The 23,812-nt window shown below is 45.0% G+C and overlaps 1 long non-coding RNA gene across 1 annotated transcript in view; it reads left to right on the forward strand.

Annotated features, from left to right (window-relative positions):
* The first annotated feature begins 1,480 nt into the window (after nucleotides 1-1,480).
* The window catches only part of LOC124084535 (uncharacterized), a 52,373-nt gene continuing 30,041 nt past the window's right edge, over nucleotides 1,481-23,812 (forward strand). Inside the window, exon 1 of the long non-coding RNA XR_006849131.2 lies at nucleotides 1,481-1,615. This is a non-coding gene — a long non-coding RNA (uncharacterized LOC124084535). The remainder of the gene's footprint in view (nucleotides 1,616-23,812) is intronic.

Below are 23,812 nucleotides of genomic sequence, written 5' to 3' on the forward strand. Positions count from 1 at the left end.
CCCCAAACCTCCTCCATGGCACCCTACACCCCTAAAGGGAGGCTCGGGCCTCCTGGGCCCACACGTCCCTGGTAGTAACGGGTGCCTCGCTCCCTCCCTCCCTCCTGTGGCATCGCTGTGACCTTGGCTAGCCTTCGAAAGTTCGGAGTGTGTTTTTGTACATGTTATATGATCTCTTAGAAATCCAGCTTGGCCATTTTTTCTTCATCATTGGAACAAATAGGTTTTTCTTTGAGACAGAGCTATCTAATAGAATTTCTCTGTGGCCATGAAAGTGTTCCATAGCTGACTATTCAACACAGCTGCTGCTACTCATATGATCACTGAGCACTTGAAATGGGACTTGTGTGGCATTAGATTTGAATTTTCGGTTATGTAATGGGTGCATGTGACTAGCGGCTTCTGTCCTGGACAGCAGAACTTTAGGTTCAGTTCGGTGGTGGTCAGACAAAATGCTTTTCCTCTCGACCAGAGAATTTGCACTAAGAGTGACTGTGGAGCAATGCTCGACCTCGATGTCCTTCTCAATTTTCATGGAAGTGGTTCCTTCCATTTTCTTCTTCTGGTGCTTCCTCCCACTTCCTCCCGGGACCCACACAGGGGCCCTGGGCTGGAATGTCACTGTCCTCCAGTCAACCCGCACACAACTCAATCAGCCCTTGCATGGCTCTCTCCAAGGGGAAACTGCTACCATCCAGTCAGGCATCTCAGGGACAGAAGGGTCTGGAAGCTTTTCCGTCAAACTCCCACAGGCCCCTCTGAGGATGTAACTGTTTGCTCACAGTCCCACTTCGGTGGGGTGCCATCATAAAAGGTTTCTAGTCACCACTTTCCCGTTTGCGTGGCTCCTAACAGATCGGAAACAAAAGCTTTCCTTGGCACGTCACGGGCAGACCTGTGACCCTCTTATCACTCTCATGCGCTCAGCTTCAGCAGGTCCAATCTGGAGGCTCATTCTCAGGTCTCAGTCAGAATTCTACACTGGCCTACTTCATCCTCAGGTCCTGCAGGTCACTGGTGTGGAAGGGACAGGGAAGCAGGGACCACAGCGTTCCCTCATGTGGGATGTCCAGCTCAATGGGACCTCTTCTGCCGGCTCTCAGCAGCACGCTGGTGGCAACCACATAGCCTCTTGCTCCAGGGTCCCTCTGCCATGGACGGTGCTCCCGAGGCGACACTGGAGCGACAGCCACAGCAGGCTGCCTCTCCTGCCGACAGCCCTGCTGCCCTCTCTCCAGGTCACTTTTTCCTGGGAAGGTGAGCAGAGGGGGACATCTGAGGGCCACAGCTTAAGCAGATGTCCCTCTGGGGAATGGGAGTGGGGCCTTCTGCAGCCCCTCCCACATTTCTGTTGCCCGAGGCAGAAGTGGACATTGGGGGTGGAGGGGACCAGGAAGGGACTTCCTTACTGTGACTGCTGCCCAAGGCTATCGACCTACATCACCCCTTCCTGCTCCTCCCACAGAGAAGTTGGGTGGAGGGCAGGCCAGAGGAGCAAAGAAGCCTAATCTGAGAGTCCAGGAGGCTGTGTGCCCTGCTTGGAATGCTCTTCTCTGAATGGGCGCATTAGCACCTTTCCTGTTCAGCTGGGACTCCAGATGGCAAGACCAGAATGGTAGGAATCCCCACAGCCCCCTCCCTGTTGGTTCTGGTCTGATTGTCCTGGGCAGAAGGTGCAGCTGCTATGGATTTTGCTGGGCCTGGTGTCTCAGTGAGTTGTAGGCAGCAGCTGGCCTTGCTGGGGCCGTTGGAGGCTGAACAGAGACCCCAGGGTAGGTGGTCACCCCTTGGCTTTTCAGGCACAGCCTCCCTGTCCTGGGTCTCTCATGTGGGAAGAAGTGTCCTGTCCCCTCGCGAGGCAGTGGGAGGCCCAGCATGCTGGCCCAGACCCAGAGGTGGAGCTGCTGCTTTCTTGGCTGACTCCCAGGTGTCAGTAGGGACGGTTCCAGCCTAAGTGGCCTGATACCTTGAGTTCAAAATGCCCTTGACCAGCACAGCCTGGCTCAAGGACCAGGAGCAGTCCAGTATCCCTGGAGAAGCCAAGCCTGAAGGTAGGGCCTGGGCGCAGAGTGGGAGGCTGGGCACTTTGCTGGGACTGCTTTCCCAGAGAGCCAAAGGTTCACGTGCTTCCTCAAGGATGGTTCTCTGGCCTCAGGCAGGCTCTGGCCTTCCCTCGGCATCAGGCCCTGCCAGGCTACTGCCATTCTCAGTGATGCGTGTGTCTTGTTGGTGGACACAGACCCCTGGGGGGCCTAGAGGTTGGCAGCAGTGGCTCAGGATGGGTCCTTGCATCTGCGCTTCCCCTGACCTGAGCCACCATTCTTTCCAAACCCACAAAGCTGGCTCCTCTGCCCATCTGTCCATCTCTCATTCCCCTTTCTTCTCCTTGCTTTCTGTTTTAAACCCCGGATGGTCAGGGAATTCATGCTACAGCTACTGTCCTCAGGGAAGCCCAACACCCGGGGTCCTTGATTTTCAAGACAGAAAAGAAAAAAATGCACATGTCAAATCTTCAGACGTGAATCTGCGGGTGACCAGGAAAAAGGGACAGCACCATGACTCCCAGGGTGTTAGCATTGGCCACCTTCTTTCAGCCTGAGTGTGATCTGGTTCTTGGTCCCACCTGTTCCCACACACCTGTTTCTACAGCAGGTGACAGATTTGTATGAGTGTCAAGGAAATGTTTCTTTAAACTCACTGGACTACAAAGTTTATTTTTAATATCTAGGGAATACATGCAAAACGAATACTTAGTAAATGTTATGAAACATGATTACTTTGTTTCTCTCTCTCTCTCTTTTTATTTATTTATTTATTTTTGATGGTACTGAGGATTGAACCCAGGACCTCAGACATGCTAAATGCATGCTCTTCCACCCAGCTGCACCCAGCCCTGATGTTTCTGGTCAAGAAAGACACAGAGCTGAAAGCCGAGTCAGCTCTATATTTCCCCCTTTCAACTGAATTATTTGTTTCCTTGTGGTTCGACTTTTTTTTTTTTTTTTTTTTTTGGTACCAGGGATTGAACTCAGGGACACTCAACCACTGAGCCACATCCCAGCCCTATTTTGTGTTTTATTTAAAGACAGGGTCTCACTGAGTTGTTTAGCACCTCACCATTGCTGAGGCTGGCTTTGAACCCATGATCCTCCTGTCTCAGCCTCCTGAGCTGCTGGAATTACAGGCATCCGCCACTGCGCCTGGCTTACTAACTTTTGAGAGATTGTCTTTAAAAAAATTGAAGTGTGTTTGTGTGTGTATTCCTCTGGCTCTTAAAGATGAGAACGTTTTACTCATTGTACTGAAGGTTACATTTTAATGACAAGTGTGGTAGTGTGTGAGATTATTCATTTTCTCACAACAGAGCCATGAAACAGCACTGTCCCATTTTATTTACAGAAACACTGAGACCAGAAAGTTTCCAAGGTTATATACCCAATCGGTTGGCCTGCGATTTTCTGTTATCAGTCCTCTCAGATACCTAAGCAGTTCTTCCGCTGTTGGTTTTACATGGGCTGAGATGTTTTCCTGCAGTTCTTATGCCAACTCTGACCAGCATTATATTTAGTTGATTCTCTCATGATAGGTTTAGATTGATAAACTGATTAGCAGGAAATGACTCAATTTTTTTCATAGTGACTTTAGGAAATATACAAAAATGTGGTCAGAATTTTATCTCAATTTCGGTCTATGATTTCAATTATGTATCTTGTAGGTGAATCCTATTTCTAATGTGTGTGTTTTAAATGAGACTCCATACTGGCCCCCTGAGTAGACAGAGTGGGTGGCAGCTTTACCTTCCTCACCACACAGGTTTCTGCTGGGTGTTCACTTCTGGGTGACAGAGGTCTCCCCGCTGTGTTTGTGTTTACTAACACTCGTTCTGGGAATTCTCTTCCAAGCTTGTCATCTTTGTTTTCCCCCAAACCACCCAGATTTGCCTTCTTTTTCTACAGATGCATAGCCAACTGGCTTCGCTCTCTCTTTTTTCGAGTCTGCAGTGTGTGACTTTGACAAGATCAGGGGATTCAGAAACCACATTTTTGGCTTTGTCCCTGAGGCAGCAGTACCAGCACACTTGCAGAGAATAAATGTTTGTACTCCCTGAGTGCATTCCAGCCAGCAATGTAGGTGGGAGCTTGTCAAACTTGATCGCAGGAGCAGGAAGCGAAGTTGGTCCTCAGTGCTTGCGGGTGCTTGCGGGTGGGGTAGCTCCACACTCCTAGGCATGGCTGCTCCCCCAGAAACTGGCAGTAACCTTCTTTTCCCTCACCAGAAGCCTCTGTGTGGCCACGAGGACAGGGTGCTGGAGGCGTGCCTGTTTGCAGATGTCCTTTGCTCCCATCCGGGTGCTTGCTCTCATCTGACCCCTATGATCTTCCATTGCACTCTTTTAAATAAAGAATGCACTTTAAAAAGCACCAAATTTCCCATCTCTTTGGGGCTGTGGAAGGTCTGGAAGGTCCAGACTTCAGCCTGCAGAGACAGGGAGGGGAGTCTGTGGACCACCTAGGAGGCACAGAAGCTTTGGCAGTTCACAAGCTAGTGGGGGTGGAGGAACAACTTGGCATTTAGAGAAAGAGAGAAAACAAATGTTAGGATTGAAGAGGACCCAGAAGCAATCAACTGCAGAGGTTCCCCAAAGCCTATCTCAGCATAGGGATTCACTGCTCTCTTTAACTGACGGGTGGAAGAGGGTGGAAAGGAGAGGATCCTGCAAAAAATGTGGTTCTGATCTCCAAGTTTATGATCCACTGGAAACGTAGCCCTCTCTCCAATCCCCATTATACAGATGAAGCCCAGAATAGGGACATGACTTTTCCAATATTTACGACCCTTTAGTAGTGAAACAAGAATACAAATTCCAACAACTCATTGGTCATTTCTCAGTCTAGTACAATACAGATATAACGCTCTTTCAGAGGGAAAGAGTGTTCTGTGGCCATAATGATAAGAACTCAAATGCTGAGCAAATAGTGGAAAAATAAAAAGGGGGCGGTGGGTGCAGCAGATCACTAGGGTACTGCCGAGGTGCCAACACACACTCCTCACTGTGAGGCTGAATTCAGATTCTGCACACAAAGGCCAGGCATGTCATACAGATAAGAAAAACATGGTCTGGACCTGGAAAATGATTGCTCCAGAGATGCCATTGGCCCTGCTCCTTCCGTCTTCCCTCTCAAGGCCTGGGATACAGTCAAGTGAGTTTGCCCTGAAGATTAAGAGGCCCAGAGCTGAGGAGATCATTACAACTCCTGAGTTCCCAGCACAGATCTGAGGGTGGGAGCATATGATACGGTTGTGTTTTTTAAAAAAAAAAAAAAAAAAAAAAACAGCCCAAGAAGCCCTGAAGGAAAGAATATCTTAGGTCAAGTGTTAGGAAAAACTTGCAAGAACCCAGAGCTGTTTCTCTGATGCTCTGGGGAGCTTCTTTCTCTGCCACGTTCATATCTTGATTTTATTTTTTTTCCACAACAACACAGCAAAGCAGAAACGATCATTCTGCAGATCAAGTTCAGGTCAATTTCTTGGGTTGTCTGTCTTGCTTCTGTGCTTTGAAGGAATTTGTTTAGTAGATACAGCAGACAAGCAGCCGCCTGGCCTTTCCCCCAGTTCCAGTCAGCACCAAGTCTCTGCAAGTGAGGAACAGGGTTCTCCTTAACCCTTCAGATGGTGCCAGGGCAAATTCCACAGAGCAATCACGAGTCAAGGGACTGCCTCTGGCCTGGAGGTGCCCAGCCGGCTGGAATTACAGGATGGCTTTTCCCGCTGTAGGCATTCACGCAAGCTGTTGTTATTCTTCCTCCTCTAGCAAAAGAAAGGAAAATCCCAGTGCTCAGCACACTGGGGCTGACTCACGGACTTGCGTTTTCTGTCCTGGAACAGGGACTGGCTCAGCGAGACACCTCGAGCTGATATTCTATAGCCAAGATGCCTGCCTCTGGTGGGCCACAGGGGAGAGTTGCCGCTCGGGAGTCTCAATGCCCCCTTGGAATGATACCAGTCTTCATTATTTAACAGTTATTCAGCATCAGAGAAAATGTAGCCCAAGAAAAAGGCTGAACTTACATGACTTCCCCAATAGGAGTGTTTTAAGAATTAGATACAGAAATCAGATCGCATTAAATAGTGTATTTCTAAGCTGAGTGCGTGTTAAATTTCCTAATGGGCCAAACAGGGAAACAGAGAAGGTAGTTGCGGATGCCCAGTGTTGTTGGTATATCTGTAACTAGAAGCATGTGGACCTGATGAGCCAGTTTTTGTGCCCTCTGACCTTGAGGCTTCCCAAGCACTTTGGCACCTGAAGATGCCCAAGAGACCTGTCTTCATGTTCCATGTACTGGCAGCTACTGAGACAATAGTGACATTGACCCAAATGTAGGAGCCAGACTCTTAGAGGCCTCTGTAGTAACCATTTTATACACATAATGTCCTCTAAGAGGTTTCATTTACCAAATAATCACTTACTATAGCAGTTGTCTAGGTGTGGCCTTGTGATTCCCAGGAGCCCAGGAACACTTCAGGTTACCCAGTGCATCTAAACGGAGCCCACAGTTGTACTAAGATGCCATTTACCTTTTTCACCATATTGATACTGTGCTGATGGTGTAAAAGCACTGGTGAAGAAAACTCCTGAGCAGTGGCACCAAACCATGATTAAGCAGCTGTAACTGTCACTGTATTCTATATTGCAACACATTCATACTAAAAGGAAAGTAAAAGAAAAAGTCCCACTAGGTTTATTTAAGAATGCCCTTAGGTGGATCTCAGGGTATAGTTCAACAGTTGGGTGCTTCCCTAGCATGCATGTGGACATGGGTTTGATCTCCAGAAACAAAGGGAAAAAAAAGTATTTGATGAAGCTGTGCAAACTACTAATTTTATTGCCTTAAAACCCTTAAATACACATCCTTTTAATAACCCATGTGATGAAATAGGAAACGTGCATGAAGCCCATCTACTGCATATGGAAGTACAAGATTTGTCTCAGGGAAAAACACTTGTATAATTGAGTTACAAGCTAAACTATCTACTTTGGTCATGGAATTCCATTTTTCACTTTGGTATTTGGTAGACATTCTCTCAAAAATAAACAACCAAACCTGTCACTTCAAAGAAAGTACTTGAGAGTATTTGTCTTCAGTGGTAAAATTTGAGTTTTTAAGCAAAAATTAAAATTTTGGAAAACTTGTATTAGCCACCATGAGCTTCACAGCTTATCAATATTTAAAGTGTTTAGTGATGAGATCAACGGTGATGTCAACAAATTCAACGTTTTGTTTGATTTTTGCAGAGTTGTGGATTCAACCCAGGCTCAGGCATGCTAGGCAAGTGCTCTACCACTGATTTACACTTCCAACCCCTACAAATGCAATTTTTAAATGCAGTATAATATAATGTACATTCAGGAGATCTATAAAACTCAGTGATACAGAATTTTCCAAATGACCGATGCCTGATGTTAAAAACATGCATAAGCAAAATATTCAAGGCACAAAACAGATCAATAATTTTTATGTGATACAAATGAAAAAAATGATTCACGTGGCTTTAGACTCTGCACTGCAATTTCCCTTTGAGAAACTAAAATTCATGCAGTTTTGGTGTAGTATCAAAACATTTCATACACTTATTTGAAAAGAGTCATAAAATATCCCTCTCTTTTCCAATGACAAGTCCATGTGATGCCAGATTTTCTTTGTATACTTCAACTAAAACAATATATCTCAGCAGAATGAAAGCGGGAACAGATAGAATCCAGCTGTCTTCTATTAAGTCAGATGTTAGAGATTTGCAAAAATGTAAAACAACGTCATGCTTCTCACCATTTTGTTTTGTTTAGGAAAATCTAGTCTTTCAAAAATAAAAATATATTACTTAACAGTAGCACAAAATGGACTAACATATCTTTAAGCATCTTAAATTTGTTTCCATTTTTCATGTGGTAAATATCTATAGGTATAATACAAATAAATAAAAACCCTTTAGGATTCGCAATACTTTTAAGACTGTAAAGGGGTCCTGAGCCCACATATTTGAAAAATGCTGACCTACTGAAACCTCACATATAAGGACATCCTATATGGGAAGCTTAGCAGAGCATAGGAGCATATGTTTGAGAGTCCTGCAGACTCCAAATTCTAACTTAGGGTTCAAATTCTGACTTTGCCACCTACTAGCTATTTGACTTAACAACTTAATTGTTCCAAGAGCCAGTTTCTTCATCTGTAAAATGAGAATAGTAGCATGCACCTTATAGATCATCTGAGGGTTAGAATAAGTTTGAACAATGCAGTTAGCATAAGGCTTAATGGTAGGTGCTTAAGTGCCTGTTGATGCATAAACTCAGCATGATGTTCAAAATCAGCGGGTGCCTTTGGTTTCAAGGGACAGAAATGGTTTCAAGGTACCTGCATGTAGTTCACCCTGTGACTACCTTCTATTACAAAAGTCTAGAGACAGAAGAGTGACATCCTAAGAATCAGGTGCTCTTATATAACCTAATACGTATTTGGTCTCTCTGCTGGGTCCCTCAGTGCTGGCCTTCCCCTTTAGGCAGAGAGCAAGATAGCAACAGCAGTTCCCAGGGGTCATGTTGAGGCAGGATAATGTGCTGAGGAAAAAGAGAGATTTTTTTCTTCCCTAAGCTTTCTCTGAGGATAAAGAGGAAATTTTTCCAGACTTTCACATTTCACTGATTTGAATTTGGTCACATGTCCATTCCTGAGCCAATTCCTGGCCTGGGGCAAGGGGTGTCCTTGTGATCGGTCAGGCCCACTTCCGGGCTGGAGGTGGGGGCAAGCTTCCTGGAGGCCCAGGCCTGGTGGGGATGGCTGGTACCTGAACAGAACCATGGGGCTCTGCTAGTATGGGAGGAAGGGGTATAAAAGGAACAAAGTAGGCAATCCCACAGGACCCACCGTGTTTAGTAAATGGAGTCTAGAACAGTGGGTCCCAAATAAGACTGGCAGACTGTCTAAGTAGGAATCTCCTGGGAGCTTGTTAAAAAACAATTCAAACAGTGATTTGCATATAAATTGCCTGGGGATCTTGTTAAAGTGCAGATTCTACATTTGTAACAAGCTCCCACATAATGTAGCTGCTGGTGGTCTGTGGACCACACTTTGAGTAGCAAAGATGTAGATGTCCCACTTCCAATTTGCCAACTCGGGTCTCCCAGATGATCCTGGTTTGAGAACAGGGTTCAGCGTGGTGGAACATCAACAGTCCACTAGACTGGCATTCCTTCACTCGATAAGCATTCATGAAAGTCTATACCTGCCAAACCCTGTGCTTCTCACTGAAATGACAAAGCGCCCACGATCCGGTGGGCAGGAGTCAAGGGGCAACTACAAGCAGGAATCTATAATGAAATGGAGAAGCGCTCCCCTAGAGACAGGCACAGAGAGTTCTGTGATGAAGGAGTGACTCACGCGGAAGGTGGGGTTGGCAGGGAAGCTTTCTTAGATGAAGAGTAGGTGCCCAGAGTTAGACAATGTGCATACGAAATGTGGAGCCATGAGTGAGCAGATCTATTCAGGACACAGCTAGTGTGCCTCCGAGGCTTACAGACAGGCTAAAATAAGGTGCAGGAAGAAAAGGTCAAGTTAATCTGGGGCTGGAGCAAGGGGCCTTGAAGGCCACATTAAATCACTCTGTAGTTATTTTCAACCTTGACCGCACATCAGAGTCACTAGGATAGCTTTGGCAACTGTACTGTCCGGGCCACGCCCTAGGTCAACTAAATTCTACTCGCTCTGGGCAGTGAGAAGGTGGGAGCCTGAGCACCTTTTAGAGCAGGTGATGCAGGGTGCTGAGTTGAGAACTGGACTGGTGAGCAGACACCTGCCCAACCTATTTGCATAAGACTTGCTCTTAGGGTGGCCAGTGTCCACCATTCCTAAATGCACTTCTCATTTCCATTTGATATTCAAAATCAGAATTATTAAAAGATTTTCATGCCCTAGAGACCCTGCAAAGGGCACTGGAAAGAAGCACCCTATGCATGGGGCCTGCCCTTTGTCCCCTGACCAAACAGGTGAAAGAAGACCCTGGGAAGCCCCGCCCTGGGCAGAGGGCACCGCCTTCACTGGCCTGAACCATGGGATCCCTAAAGAGATGAGCCTGCCGAGTGTACATCTCCTGCTCCTTCCTTGTTTACTAACCTAATACGTATTTGGGATCTGGGGATATTTTCACTTGATGAGAGGAAAGATGAATCCATTGTGAGGGGTGCAGAAGAGTCTTCTGGAGGCGCTCCTGGTATGAATCCAAAACGCCTGTCCATACTCAGCAGCTGAAACGTCCTAGTTAAAAAAAAAAAAAAAAAGCCCTTCTCTCATTTGACACTCCTAAAGTCCTGGAATAATCTTTAAGGTATCCAAATGTTCCTATGGCACATTTGTAGTTATCCCTCAAGTTGCTGAATGTTAGGGGTATTTTAAATTTTAAAGCCAATAGTTAAAATGATTCCATGCATAAAACATAAATCCAGCTAAAAACCAGCATCCCAATCTTTGTTTGCCCTCTGGTCCGTTTCCCAGGTTTGAGTCAATAAAATATTCAGTGTCTTTAAAGAATGGAGGAAGCTCTTGCCGAAGGGACAATGGAGAACGGAGGCTGCTATAGGAAGAGGCCAAGGAATGGAGGTGGGGAGGCTCCTGGGAATGACCTCCAGCTGCCCAGGCTTGGTGTAGCTTGGTGACTAACTTTGATTGTGCCCAGTTTTACAGTGCTCCCTCCACCCCCCCACCCCACAACACCTAGGAGGTGAAGTGACTCACTTCATTTTCAGAAGCAAACTGTCTTTCAGGAAGACTTCTGGGGTCCCCTTTGCTCTTCCAGGGAGAGGCCCCAGAGGAGAGAGGCACTGTACCTCTTCATAGCACTTAATGGGCTTTTCCAAGTAATTCTGCCCATCCCTTCCCGCAGGGATGAAGTGGTGTGCCATCACCTGAGAAGAAAAGAAGACAAATGCTTCTCTGCAGTTCTGATTCAAAGAACTGGGTCCTCTGGAAAGGATGGGCTTTTACTCCTGCTGTGCAGATGTGTCTGGGAAGTCAGGCCAGAGCTAGTGCCAAAAGGGAGCTGCCCCTCCTTGTGCCTGGGTGTACCAGTGTGTGGGTGGCCTGGGGCAAGCTGACTCGGGGCCTGAGTCCCTGAGCAGGACCCCTGGCCACTTGTAAGAAGAGTATGTAATTAAACAAGCTTAACAGCCCCCACCCCAAGCCTTCGTCCCACAGCCCTGGAGGACAGACTGTCCGGCATCCTCTGCGGCACAGTGGCCTCCCATTCCTGTGGCTGTGGGCTGCTCCGACCACGCTTGCTCACCCAAGGCCCTGCTTGGATACAAACAAGCCGGCCTTTGATGACAGGAAGGGAGTGGAGCCTCCCTCGGGCGTCCGGGTTTTAATCTCGGTTCTGGGGGACATTACCTCCCTCTTTGTGAATTACTGATTGCTTTCAAAATACCGGGAATTATTCTTTTACCTTACAGGGTTATTGTGCGCTATGATTAATTTAGCGGAGGCTCTTAGAAAACAGTAAAAGCTGAATGGCCTTATTAGTTGTCAGTTTTTAAAAACGGCACTTTAGCATCCCTGGGCAGCTGGTTTGATGAGAAGTGCTACTTACTGTGACCCTCCTGCATGGCCCTTCTTCACTGAATCTCCCGGGCCTTTTAGTTCCTTTGATGAAAATGCACTGCTTCCGAATGAATCCAATAAACATTAAGCAGGGATGACAATTTTATCTTTGGAAAAAAAAAAAAAGCAAGCCGAGTTTCTAACAAGGAAGAAGAAATAATTTCATGCTAATTAGCAGGGTGAGACACAGCCTGCCTTTTGGAGATAGAAAGGACAAAGGTTTGGATTTAAAGTTGAACTAAAAAGCATCTGCCTTAAGAAAACTCAATATGAAGAAGCCGCTCACAGCAAGGGACCCCACTCCAGCCGTTGGTGTCCCTTCCCCTTCCCCCTTTTGCCTTTTCCCACCCATTCTTTCATGCCAAACAGCACAGACAAGAGAACAAGTCTTTGTAAGTCGCACTTGTACATCTTGGATGGTGAGAAAGGCCTGGATTATGGATGCAGGGGACAGTCTGGCCATGGGACGAGCCTCGCCCAGCGCTGTGGATTCCACATTCTTTCCCTGGAGGGGAACAGTCACATTTGCCACATTGCCTGCAAGCTTGTGCTGCCAGCCAGGTGGTCAGCAAGTGCCCGGAGCACAGGGCTCTCCTGAAACCTGCCCAGTTTCTGCCTGTCTCCAGGGATACACCAAGAGGTGCCGAGCACATCTTGTTTGGCAGTTTTAAAATTGCTCTGTACATGTGTTTTTAATTTTTATTTAATAAAGGAACAAATGCTTTCTAACAAAAGACCAACTGGCGATTAACATCAGTTCCGTGGATGGCGGAGGAACTCGAATAAAACTGATATCCATCTTTACGAGGGAAGCCCACAGCTGCCAGCTCTCCCAGAACTCTGCTGCTCTGAAGCTGGTCTCTCCACTTTCCCGGGGCCTGCCTTGTTTCCGCCTGGTCATTCTTTCTATCTTGCTGACACAATGGCTCAGCTTTTGTCCTCCTGGTTTTGATTACCAACTGGTCTTTATTTTCAATGTAGTAACTGGCCAATTAAATAGAAATTAGCTACATTTGGAGGCAGGGCTCCTGACTGGTGCCTCTTCCTTTGGCAAGTGCTCATTCTTCTTTAGGCTTTTCTGAGAGCAGAAATCCCAAAGGCAAAGTGCAGCACCACGTGCCAAGGCCCCCAGGGCAGCCGCCACGAGACGAGACGCAGGGTTAAAGCCAATCGGGATGGATGCTCTGCTCCCCAGGAGGAGGGGGAGCAGGGCGGTGCTGGCACTGGAACCACTTCCTGTTGTGATTTGGTTAAACCCCTTCTGATTCAAGACAGACTCTCCTACCAGAAGGTCAGGCTATTTCACCCAAGAAGGGAAAAGATAAATAAATAAATAAAATCCTCTTCTGCTCTTCTGTGTCATTCAGGGCAGCTGGAACACATCTTTGTTTCCACCCAAACATTGACCACTGTTGGCCGGGTGAAGGAGGGGCTCCTTCCTGGGCTGGGTGGAGCATACTGGCTACATGAGTGAGGTCAGGCCTGTAGCCTAGATCTACCACAGACAGCCTGTGATATGAGGCTGTGGGGCAGGACTGGATCCAGGGGCTCTGGGTGCTGACCCAGGGCCTAGATTGTTGAGGCTAACTACTTGAAGCCCGTGTCCAGAGGTGCCAGTTCAGTGCCTGGGGCTCTGAGTACCAACATGGAGCTGGAGTCCACAGATGCTGACCCGGCAGTGAGGTGGATGTAAAGCCTGGGGTGGCAGGGACTGCCCTGATGTTGAGCCTGGAGCTGGGACAGCAGGGGCTGGGACAGGTGCTAGGGTCCACAGCAATGTCTCCTTCCCCATGCAGGGATTGCCTGGACTTAGGGAAAGGGTGGTATGCGACAGGTGAGCCTGTCTCTGTCCCACACTCAGGTTTCTTCATCTTTCGCCTGGATTCTCAGCTCATGTGAAGGCATTCTCATGTGTGGGAGCTCCTCCAGCCAATGTTTCGGTGAGGGGATGAGCACGAGGAATTCCCATTACACCATTGTGCTATGACAGAGTGCTTTAAATATCACAATGAATACGTTAAAGACCAGAATGAAAATGGTAAATAAAATCCAGGATTAGGTAGCCAATTTCAGAAAAGAAACAGAAACCTTAAGAAAGAATCCAATGGAACTGCTTGAAATAAACAAAACCAAACACAAAAACAGTGATAAAGAGTTGTGATGAGGGGCTGGAGCTGTGGCTTAGAGGTAAAGCACTCGCCTAGCACATATAAGGCCCTGGGTTCAATCCTCAGCACCACATAAAAATAAAATAAAGGTATTGTGTCCACCTACAACTAAAAAATAAATATTAAAAAAAATTGTGATGATTTGGAACTTAACTGTCCTTAAACTCACATGTTAAAGCATGGTCCCCAGCTGACAGTTCTGCTGGAGGTGGAAAAATCTTTAGGAGGTGGGCCTAGGGGGCCAGAACTGAGGTCCTTGGGGGTATGTCTTTGAAGCTGCTATGGAGACCTTGGTCCTCCTTTCTCTCGGCGACCATGAGCCGGCTGCCTGGCTCTCCCATTTGCTTCCTGCCTGATGTTCTGCTTCACCATGGATCAAAACAATGAGACCAAGCAGCCATACACTGAAACATCAAGCCAAAGTAAAATTTTCCCCCTTTAAGCCGATTTTCTCAGGTATTTTGTCACAGCAGTGGAAAGCCAACAAAAGAACGACTTGGGCAATTTTGTTAGTAGACTCACATGGCCATGGCAAAAATCAGTGATTCTGAGGGTAATCAATAGAATTTAACAAAATTGAAACATGCAGAAAAGAATGGGAGAAAAAAATAGAGGCAAACCTTCCAGAGCTGCAGAACAATATTAAACTTTCTAACATAGGCGTAATTTGAGTCTTAGAAGTAGATGATTGAAACATAGTTGGTGACTATGTTTTCCTCTCATGACCTTTTGGGGACACATTGAAACCATAGTACACAGCCATGCTCATCATAATACTTACACTGCTGAAAGCCACCAACAGGGAGGGTAGATTGGATGCAGCCCAGCTGGGCGGGGGGTGGGGGGGTGGGGAAGAATGTTAAATCCTGAGAGCAAAACAGGCTTATTGTCAGAAATAATGCAAACTGAAAGACAGTGTAGAGACATCTTTAAAGTCCTGAAAGAAAAGAAGAACTAGCAACTGATATTTCTATATCCAGCCAAAATATATTTTAAAGAAGAAGAAAGAAAGGACCTTCTCAGACTACAAGAACTGAGAGAAGTTATTGCCATGGGGCCTACTCAATAAGAAATGTCAGAGAAAGTTCTTCAAGCACCAAGATTATGACATCAGGCTCAAATCTGAATCCACACAAAGAAAAAAGGACTCTGGAAATGGAATAACTGAATAAAGTTAAAATAAAATTCATCTTTCTTATTTTTAATTGTTCTAAAAGAAAACAGACTGTCAAAAAAAAAAACAGTCTTAGTGGCAATGTATTCTGTTTTTGTTTGGTAAAATGAAAGGTGAGAGAAGACAGCCTGAGGGGCTGGGCTCTGAATGTGTCCCTCAAACGCACAGGATGAAACTGATTCATTTGTGGGACAATAGGAAGAGGTCGGGATTTGGGGTGACGTGCCCTCATGTGTTAAGTGGGGACTTAAGAACCTCATAAATGTTGTGGGAAGCCACCTCCTTCCCTCTGCCCTTTCCCCTCTGACTTTGTCTTGTTGAGTCGCAGGGGTCTGGCGCCCACTTGAAAGCAGAGAGAAGTTTTCACCACATCCCAAACCTGCTGGCCCCTTGATCTCGAACTTCTCAGCTTTCAGAATTGTAAGAAATAAATTGATTATTTATGGTACCCAACTTGAAGTATTCTGTTTATTGCAGCAGCTCAAACGAATGAAAACATGATGGAATGGAAAAGTTAAGAATTTAACTGGGGTTGTCATTGTAGCTCAGGAGTGGAGCGTTTGCCTAGCATGGGTGAGGCACTGGGTTTGACCCCTGGCACCACATAAAAATAAAAACAAATAAAATATAGGTATTGTGTCCATCGACAACTAAAAAAATAATAAAAAAGAATTTACTACTGCTAGGCCCTTATACAACATGGGAAGCAATATAATATTTGAAGGTAGACTCAGATTAATCAAAGATATATATATATATATATATATATATATATATATATATATATATATATTTTTTTTTTTTTTTTACCATAGAGAATTCTAGAGAAAGCACCAACAAGTATTTTAAAAGAGAAGTGAATACTTCATAAGAGATAAAGGAGAATTATAAGAAAAACTCAGACAATGAAAGAAAAGACAGAAAAAGAAGCAAAAGGCAGATGGAATAAGTCAACTCTCCTTAATTAGGACAGATTAGTTAAAAGTAAAGGGACAGAGCTGGTTGTGGTGGCTACCACCTTCAATCTCAGCCACTTGGGAGGTTGAGGCAGGAGGATTGCAAGTTGAAGGCCAGGTCAATTTAGCAAGACCCTGTCTCAAAAAATAAAGAGCTGGAAAGATAGCGCAGAGGTAGAGTGCTTGTGGGTTCAATCCTTAGTACAAACACACACAAAATCAAAAAGGGGTAGAGAAAACTATGCTAAGCAAAAGTTAATATAAAGAAAACCAGAGCCAGGTGCGGTGGCACACGCCTTTCATCCCAGTGACTCAGAAGGCTGAGGCAGGAGGATTGTGAGTTCAAAGCCAGCCTTAGCAAAAGCAAGGCACTAAGCAACTCAGTGAGACCCTGTCTCTAAATAAAATACAAAATAGGGCTGGGGTTGTGGCTCAGTGGTCAAGTGCCCCTTAGTTCAATCTCTGGTACTGTCCACCAAAAACAAAAAAGAAAAAGAAAAGAAAGAAAAAAGAAAGCCAGAATAGTTATGCTAATACCAAAGTGTACTTCAGAACAAGGAATCTTATGAGGGGATAAAGAGATTTCATAATGATATTGGGCTTCAACAGACATAAGGCAAGAAGAAAAGGAACAGAAAGAGAAAATAGACGATTTTTAAATTTTTTTTCAGTTGTTGATGGACCTTTATTTTATTCATTTATTTTTCTGTGGTGCTGAGAATCGAACCCAGTGTCTCATATATGTGAGGCAAGTACTCTACAACTGAGCCACAACCTCAGCCCCCAAATGGATGATTTTTATTGGAATCTTCAACATGCCTCTTTTGTTAATTGATAGAAGCAGCAGAGAGATGAATACTTGAATATAGAGGACTGAAAAAATGCTATCGACAACTAGGTAAATTGATACATATATACATAAATATAAAACTCCACCCAACAGCAAAATACACTTTTTTCAAGTACACATGGGACATTCATCAAAATACATCATACTAAGGGTCATAAAATGAACATCAACAAATTTAAAAGAACCAAAACCATACAAACTATCTCTGACCATAATTTAATGAAATTAGAAATCAATAACAGGAAGATACCTAAAAAAACCCTTCAATATTTGGAAATTAAACCTGTACCTTCTAATAAGCCAGTGGTCACAGAGAAAATCTTGAGGGAAATAAGAATTTTTTATTGAAAGAAAATAAAACTGCAACATATTAAAACATGTGTGATCCAGCTGAGCATTCTGTCCTCATGAGTAGACCAACACCATTACTGCAAGACTGGGTTTGTTGTCTCAGGAGTGGGTTTCTGGGCATGCACCCCCACTTTCTTCTCATGTGATGCCTTCCACCATGCTGTGAGAAAGCAAGAAGGCCCTCACCACACTCAGCCCCTGGACCTTGGACTTCCTGGCCTCCAGAACTGCAAGCCAAATAAATTTCTGTTAATTACCAATTACCCAGTCTTATATTACAGCAACATAAAAGGGAAAGACACAGATACATCTATAGACATGTACATGTATGCATTACTATATGTACTGACATACACACATACCTACCACGTGCATCCTATATTCTTTTGTATCTATCTCTCCTAGCCCTGTCCACTCAGAAAGGCTAGAAACAAGGACATTTCAGTAAAGAGGAGAGTGCCTAATTCCCAGTAATGTTGGTTTTTCAATATCACTGTCCAATAAAAAGAACCAGGAATCCTTGGAGAACTGTCTGATTCAGGGCTGGGGCAATGGAAATAAAGATGAGTCTGGAAAGCTTGTGGTGTTGCAATGTAATATAATTCTTAAAGAAAAAAATTTTAAATATATTTATATTATTATTTATTAATATATTAAAATGCTCCTCTCTCCTTCAGCACACAAAAAAATACCTATTAAGCTAACAGTCATAGCTGTTTTAGTCCACTTAATGCCGCTGGGATAGAATTCCATAATACATAAATAAAGCACATGAACGAATCCAAAAGCTCCTAGTAATCAAAGCTGAAACAATCTGAACAACAAAGTATGTAACAAAATCACATTGTTAGATTATAACCCAAATAATAAAGTAAATATCCATGATTAAATAAATAAGAGAGGGAGAATGAGCTCTTCTCTAGAGAAGAGTCTTGGTTAATCAATGCAGAAGCTCTGAGGGAAACCCCAGCATTCAGTACCAGCTATTACCGCACTAGCAAGAGCCCACCATGCCACAAAGAGCGGGTGAATCTCTAAGTAGAAATGAGATTTTTGCTTGGTCTCCATGCATCTCTGTGCTATTTGTACAGTCCTTTATTAAACCCCAAGGTATTTCAAAATAAAAAGTAAAAATAATAATAAAAAGCAAAACAATGACACACAAAGATGTTTTCAATCTATTAAACTTTAAAGAGTAGTAGGATTCTGATTTTTGTGCACCTGCGCATGCGTACACACATGGAATTTTTTAAAAATCAGTTTGTTTAAAAAGAATTTCAACTAAAGCATAAAATATAGTTCTCTTTTAGGGTGGGAATAGTGGTGATTACAATTTTATGTCATTTTTATTTTGATATTTTATTATTAGAGTTATCATTTATCAGTACTTTCTAAAATTGTCAACCATGACCATGGATTAATTGAATGACACTGTATCTCAGGTGCTCTTGAAGGACGTCTTGCGTGTCTTCTGAACTTGGCGTTGTGTTGGAGCCTGCACCGCGGGGGCCGTCAAAGTGAACTGTTGACTTGAAGCCCTGCCTTTCCATTGCCTTTTGCAACATAGTCCCGCTAATTTAAATTCCCATAGGGCACCTTTCTTAGTGCTTGGCACAAAGTGCTCAGTGATAATTGAGTTACAAATATCAGTTCTGCTGTATTTAAATTATCCTTCAGTGAAGTTCACCTGAGAACATAAATCATAGATGTATTATCCAATAAGTAAAAAGTACAGAAAACATTTAAAGTTAAGCAGTATTTTAGAAACTTTATAAAATTTAATTTATTCAATACTCATCACAACTCAAGGGGTGGGAGTACTACTTTTAACCCCGCTTTACAGATGAAAAATCCAAGGCCAGGGGTTAAGTAGCTGGCTCAAGGCCACACCGCTCTAGCAGGGAGCACACAGTGAGGTGAAGCACGTCTGTACCCATCACCATTTCACCCTCGTGGTACCACCTTGAGTCAGGTACCATTAGCTCCAAGCGTCAGGTGCAGAAACCCAAGCTCAGAAAGGTATGGCCTAGCTAAAAGTGGCAGGGCAGGGACGCTGGATCCCAAAGTTCATGCACGCTCTTTCAGCTGGAGCATGCCTTTCAAGCATTAACATGGAGTGGGCAAAGCCAAGCAGGAAATGACCAGAGGAGCGCTGCACTTGGGATTAATTCTTTCTCGTCTGCTAAAATTTCACACCATCCACCTGCATGTTTTTTTCCTTCCCTACCAGCTGAGAATGGTGACATTTTCTGTTCTCCAGTTTAAACCAGAGAAGCTTGCAAGTACTATAATCACCAAGGAAGCTACATATTAGCTTACAGAACACCCTCCCCCATTAAATTAAAGAGGCAATAAAAATGACCATGCTTCTATTTCTGGGTCTGTGAGAGAGTGATTGTGGGCATTCTCAGGCGAAAAAAAGAGAAAGTGACTTGGTTTTCAGAGATGAAATGCTCTGTTGACGAGTTGGCAGGGCTGCCTGGTTTGGGAAAGAATGTGCAGAAAACCTGAGAGGTGATTAGTGTGTGGCCCAAACAGCAAGCATTGGGCTCAGTGTGCCTGGCAGAGGCGGATGTGGCCGCACAGTTCATTAACGCTGTATAGTTGGTTTAATTCCAGTTGGGGCAATTAGAGAAAGCTCTAGAACCTGCATAGAGCTCCAAAATAGGCTCTGATCTCAGCAGCGGTGGATCTAAGCCACCACTTCGGGCCCCAGCAGATTAGAAGACTAGAATTCCTTCTCTGACAGTCATCTCTGTTGAATTAGTTCATTTAAGAAAATTAAAGATAGCTTCCACTGGAGGAAAAAAAGTAGCTAGGTAAGATTGTGTGTTGTGTGTGCTTTGTGGCACTTTCTTTGTGGCTCTCCTGAACTGAGCTCTCTCCTAACCCTCCTTTCTTTCTTGCTGCTCTTCCTTAGACCCTGGGAATCCCATCTATGTCCAGAGATCCTCCATCTCCACATTCACAACTCTTGAAATCCAGTGCTTCTGAATAGATCTCTTTGGAATGGATCCTAGGTCCAACGGAGCTGGGATGTAACATCACCCGTAGCTGACAGGTGCCGCTCTAAAATACGAGGGGCCCCACTGACATAATCACATGTGATTCTCTCAAGCAAATGGCTTACATTTCATAAGTTCATCGACCTTGAAAATCTATCGGACGGTTGTGTTTGCAACCCCACACTTTTTCTGTGTGCTCTGATCCTAGCAACTGTTGGTGAGGAAAGCAGCCCAGCCACTTTGAGCAAATAAGGAAAGCCGTGCTCTCTAAATCTCTCCCCAGGTCTTCCTCTTTGTGGTCAGTTGGCCAACATATATTGTATGGCCTTGAATCTTTTTAAAAAAATTAAGACTGTAATTTTCTTCTAGGTCAGAGAGGCAGAGAACTATCTGGCAAATGCCTGTAGCCCATGTCTTTTGCAGAAGAGAAAGAACATGTGTGGCCCTTGCTTCCAGGCATGGGGCAGCGTGGTGTTGCTGATTTGACCAGAGCTACCGTGTGCCCTGGACAGGACTCCAGCCTCCCAGCACTGGGTACTGACATCATGTCCTCTTTACCTGCATTTTCCTGGCTGTAAGGAGCAAGCTGATTTCCACCCTGCCCATCACCCCTCCACCCTCCCACATCCATTGATCCATGGAGTAAGGCAGAATACTGTGAGAGCTCTCTCTCCTACCCACTCAGAGGTAGTGAGCACCAACATCCCCCGCGGGAAGCTCAGTGCTGGTAGAAAGCCCAGCAGGGCTTCCAATCCCCCAAGCAGCTCAGTGAGAAGAGACCTTGCCCAGAGCCTGCCCATTCAGCAATGGTGCGGCCTTCCTGGCTCCCTTCCCTCAGCTCTGGAGCTCATCACGCCGCCGTGAGCCGCAGGGACTTTGTAGCCGTGTTACTGTATTAGCACCACATGGAGACTCCACGGAACTCACATGCAGAATGTGTGATGTCAGACCCGTTTACACAAGTCCAAATTCTGTGCAGCTGTTCTATTCAGATGTTTTGCTTCATATCTTTATGTCAGCAATCTCCCAATAAATCCACTGATTGTGAGACAGAGGAGCAGAGAGAGTGCTCCGTGCTTACATGTGTTTCAGAGCCGGGAACCCACATCACTTCTGTGCAGATCTGCCTCACTCCCTGGGGGGCACTTCAGAGCGGTGGCTCCTGCGCTCCCAGGACAAGCCCGGTTGGGGCCATCGATAGAAAAGCAAATGCAAAAGGACAGCGGCCCTCACACAAATGAGAAGCCATTACCTGGGCTCAGATGGGTGCTGTCTGAAATAGATTCCTGCTAGGGAAAATTTCAGGATAGACATTGCAGTTTCTTTAGAAAGCATTTGATAAAAACCATCCATCAAAACTAATTGGCTTCTGAGAAGGGAAAGTGTTGGCTAACGAGTGTCCCTGACTGTACCGCTCAGAGAATCACCAAGCCTGTCTCATCGAGATGAATCACTGTCTCTCACCAGTAAAAGAAAACCTTCAAAGGTTGCTATCCAAATAATGCTGTATTCAAAAATAAATAGCTCTCAACATTTCCTTGGTATTCAGGAACGAAGGCCACACATTTTTTTTAAATGCCTGGATTTTTACAGTTATATATACTGTTTATGAGTCTCCATACTATGACTAGACGTGTTATTTAAAAATAAAGGCGGAGAGCTGTAGATTTTCTGTGACTCACTTTGGGTAGGCTGTGTTTCTTCATGGTTTGTTAAAGAGACAGGGCTTTAGGGACAAAAAAAAAAAAAAAAGGAGGGCAAGAATTCTCTGCTTGTCTGGTCAGCTACAGGCTGTTTCTGGGCCTAAACTAAAATTTGATTTCAGGTTTACTTTCTCCCTTTTCCCATCACGACCCTCCATGTCAGGCCCTTTTGCAGGCTCCTTGTGAGATGCAGAGCAGAGCTTTGCAAGCACAGGCCCAGTCTGAAAGTGGCTCATGCCCAGGATGACTGCAGGAGGGAAGGTCCTGTTGACTATCTCCCCACCCCTGTCATATTTGTTGTATGGGTTTTGGAAAATCAGAGAACACAAAAAAACTCCAGCTTTTCTTCTGTAGAAGAGGGGAAACAGTGAGCTGCAGCATGCTGAGAACATTCTGGGGCCTGCTTCGCATTCCAGATGCATGGCATGCTTAGCTACTTGGGACTGAAAACCCCCAGCCGGGGCACACAGAAGAGATTCTGTGAGCTCCTGGGCTCTCTTTAGACTCTGGCCCTTGCTGCTCAGCCATCACAACAGCGACGGGAGACAGCAACTCCTCTGGGTATTTGGGGGAAGATCTTCCAGGCAGAATCTTCCTAAATGTGGTCAGAGAATAGATTCCAAGGCCACAACAAGGCAGGAGTGTGCTTGGAATAATCTGTCTCCATTCCATCTGGAAAACGTCCCTTTGGATCTGGGGAGGGACGCTGATGGTCTTACAGCCTTTCAGAGTACAGTGTGGACTCAATGTCGTAACTCGGGTCAGGTAAGTCATGTGGCAGCATGTGGCTGACAAGCCACTGTGGAGATCCTCATGTAGGAGAGCATGGAGGCCCAGCGGCAATCCTAGTGATCATACAAGCACCTCAGGGTGTGAAAGCTAAATCTCACGGAAGGCTCAGCTCTTGGTGAATGAGAACCTTCTGAATGATTTTGTACTCATTTTTTTTTTTCATGACTCATACCACTTAAGACTAAGCTGCCATGATTCCATTAACAGCCTTTGTTTCCCTGGGATAAATATATATCCATTCAGAGAGGATATGTAGGAATTTACGGCACAAAACAAACCTTATAGTAAAAAATACTCTGTACCATATGTCTGCTTTCCGGAGGTGGTTTTATTCTTATTTTATTCCTGTTTTCTGTATCTCTTACTCTCATCCCCGCATGTCCTGAAAAGATTACTCATCTCTGAGTGAAATAATCCATTAGCTCTCCCACTGCAGAACATCCTTTAGCTTCCTCCTACCAAAGGATTGAGAGACTTAAGGACGACATATTCAAGCACATACATTTATAGATAGATTGACCAAAGTCCTTTTAAGCCACCATTGACTATGCTAGAAATGTAGCCTATATGTCTAAGGATCTCACTTACCAGGGCAACACTGACAACACTGAACAATATTCGATCATATCTTTCCGTTCTTTTCTCCTTTCGGCATTCCATTTATACATGTAACCCCTTTTGATACTGTCTTCGGTTCTAGAATGTTCTGGATTTTTCCATTTTTTTTTTCTTTTTGTGTTTCAGTTTGGAACTGTCTTCAGACTCATGGACTCCTCCCGAGGCCATGACCAGGAGAAGAACCGATGGAAGGCATTCTGGGTTCCCATTCGTCTCTCATTTCTAGGGTTGCCTTCTGATCCTAATGATTTCCAGCTCTCTGCTAATAGCCCTCCCTGGTGCTGCAGGCTGTCTGCTTTTCCTTCAGAGCCATTAACTCACCAGCTGTCTCAGATTCCTCGGCTGAACATGCCAACGTCTGTGCCACACCTCGATCTGGTTTTGATGATCCCTTTGTCCCTCAGCCTACTTTCTCTTGTCTTTTAGTATGCCTTGTACTTTTTGTTGAAAGCTGACAGGATGTACTCGTGACAGGCACTGAGGGAAAGGCCATGCTGTGGGGATGTACATTAATCTGACTTGGAGTTGGGCTTCACTGACTCTTTGTTGT

Source organism: Marmota monax, unplaced genomic scaffold (genome assembly GCF_021218885.2).
Source record: "Marmota monax isolate L192 unplaced genomic scaffold, Marmota_monax_Labrador192_F-V1.1 WCK01_AAM20220418_F8-fsc00022, whole genome shotgun sequence".
Lineage (NCBI taxonomy): Eukaryota > Metazoa > Chordata > Mammalia > Rodentia > Sciuridae > Marmota > Marmota monax.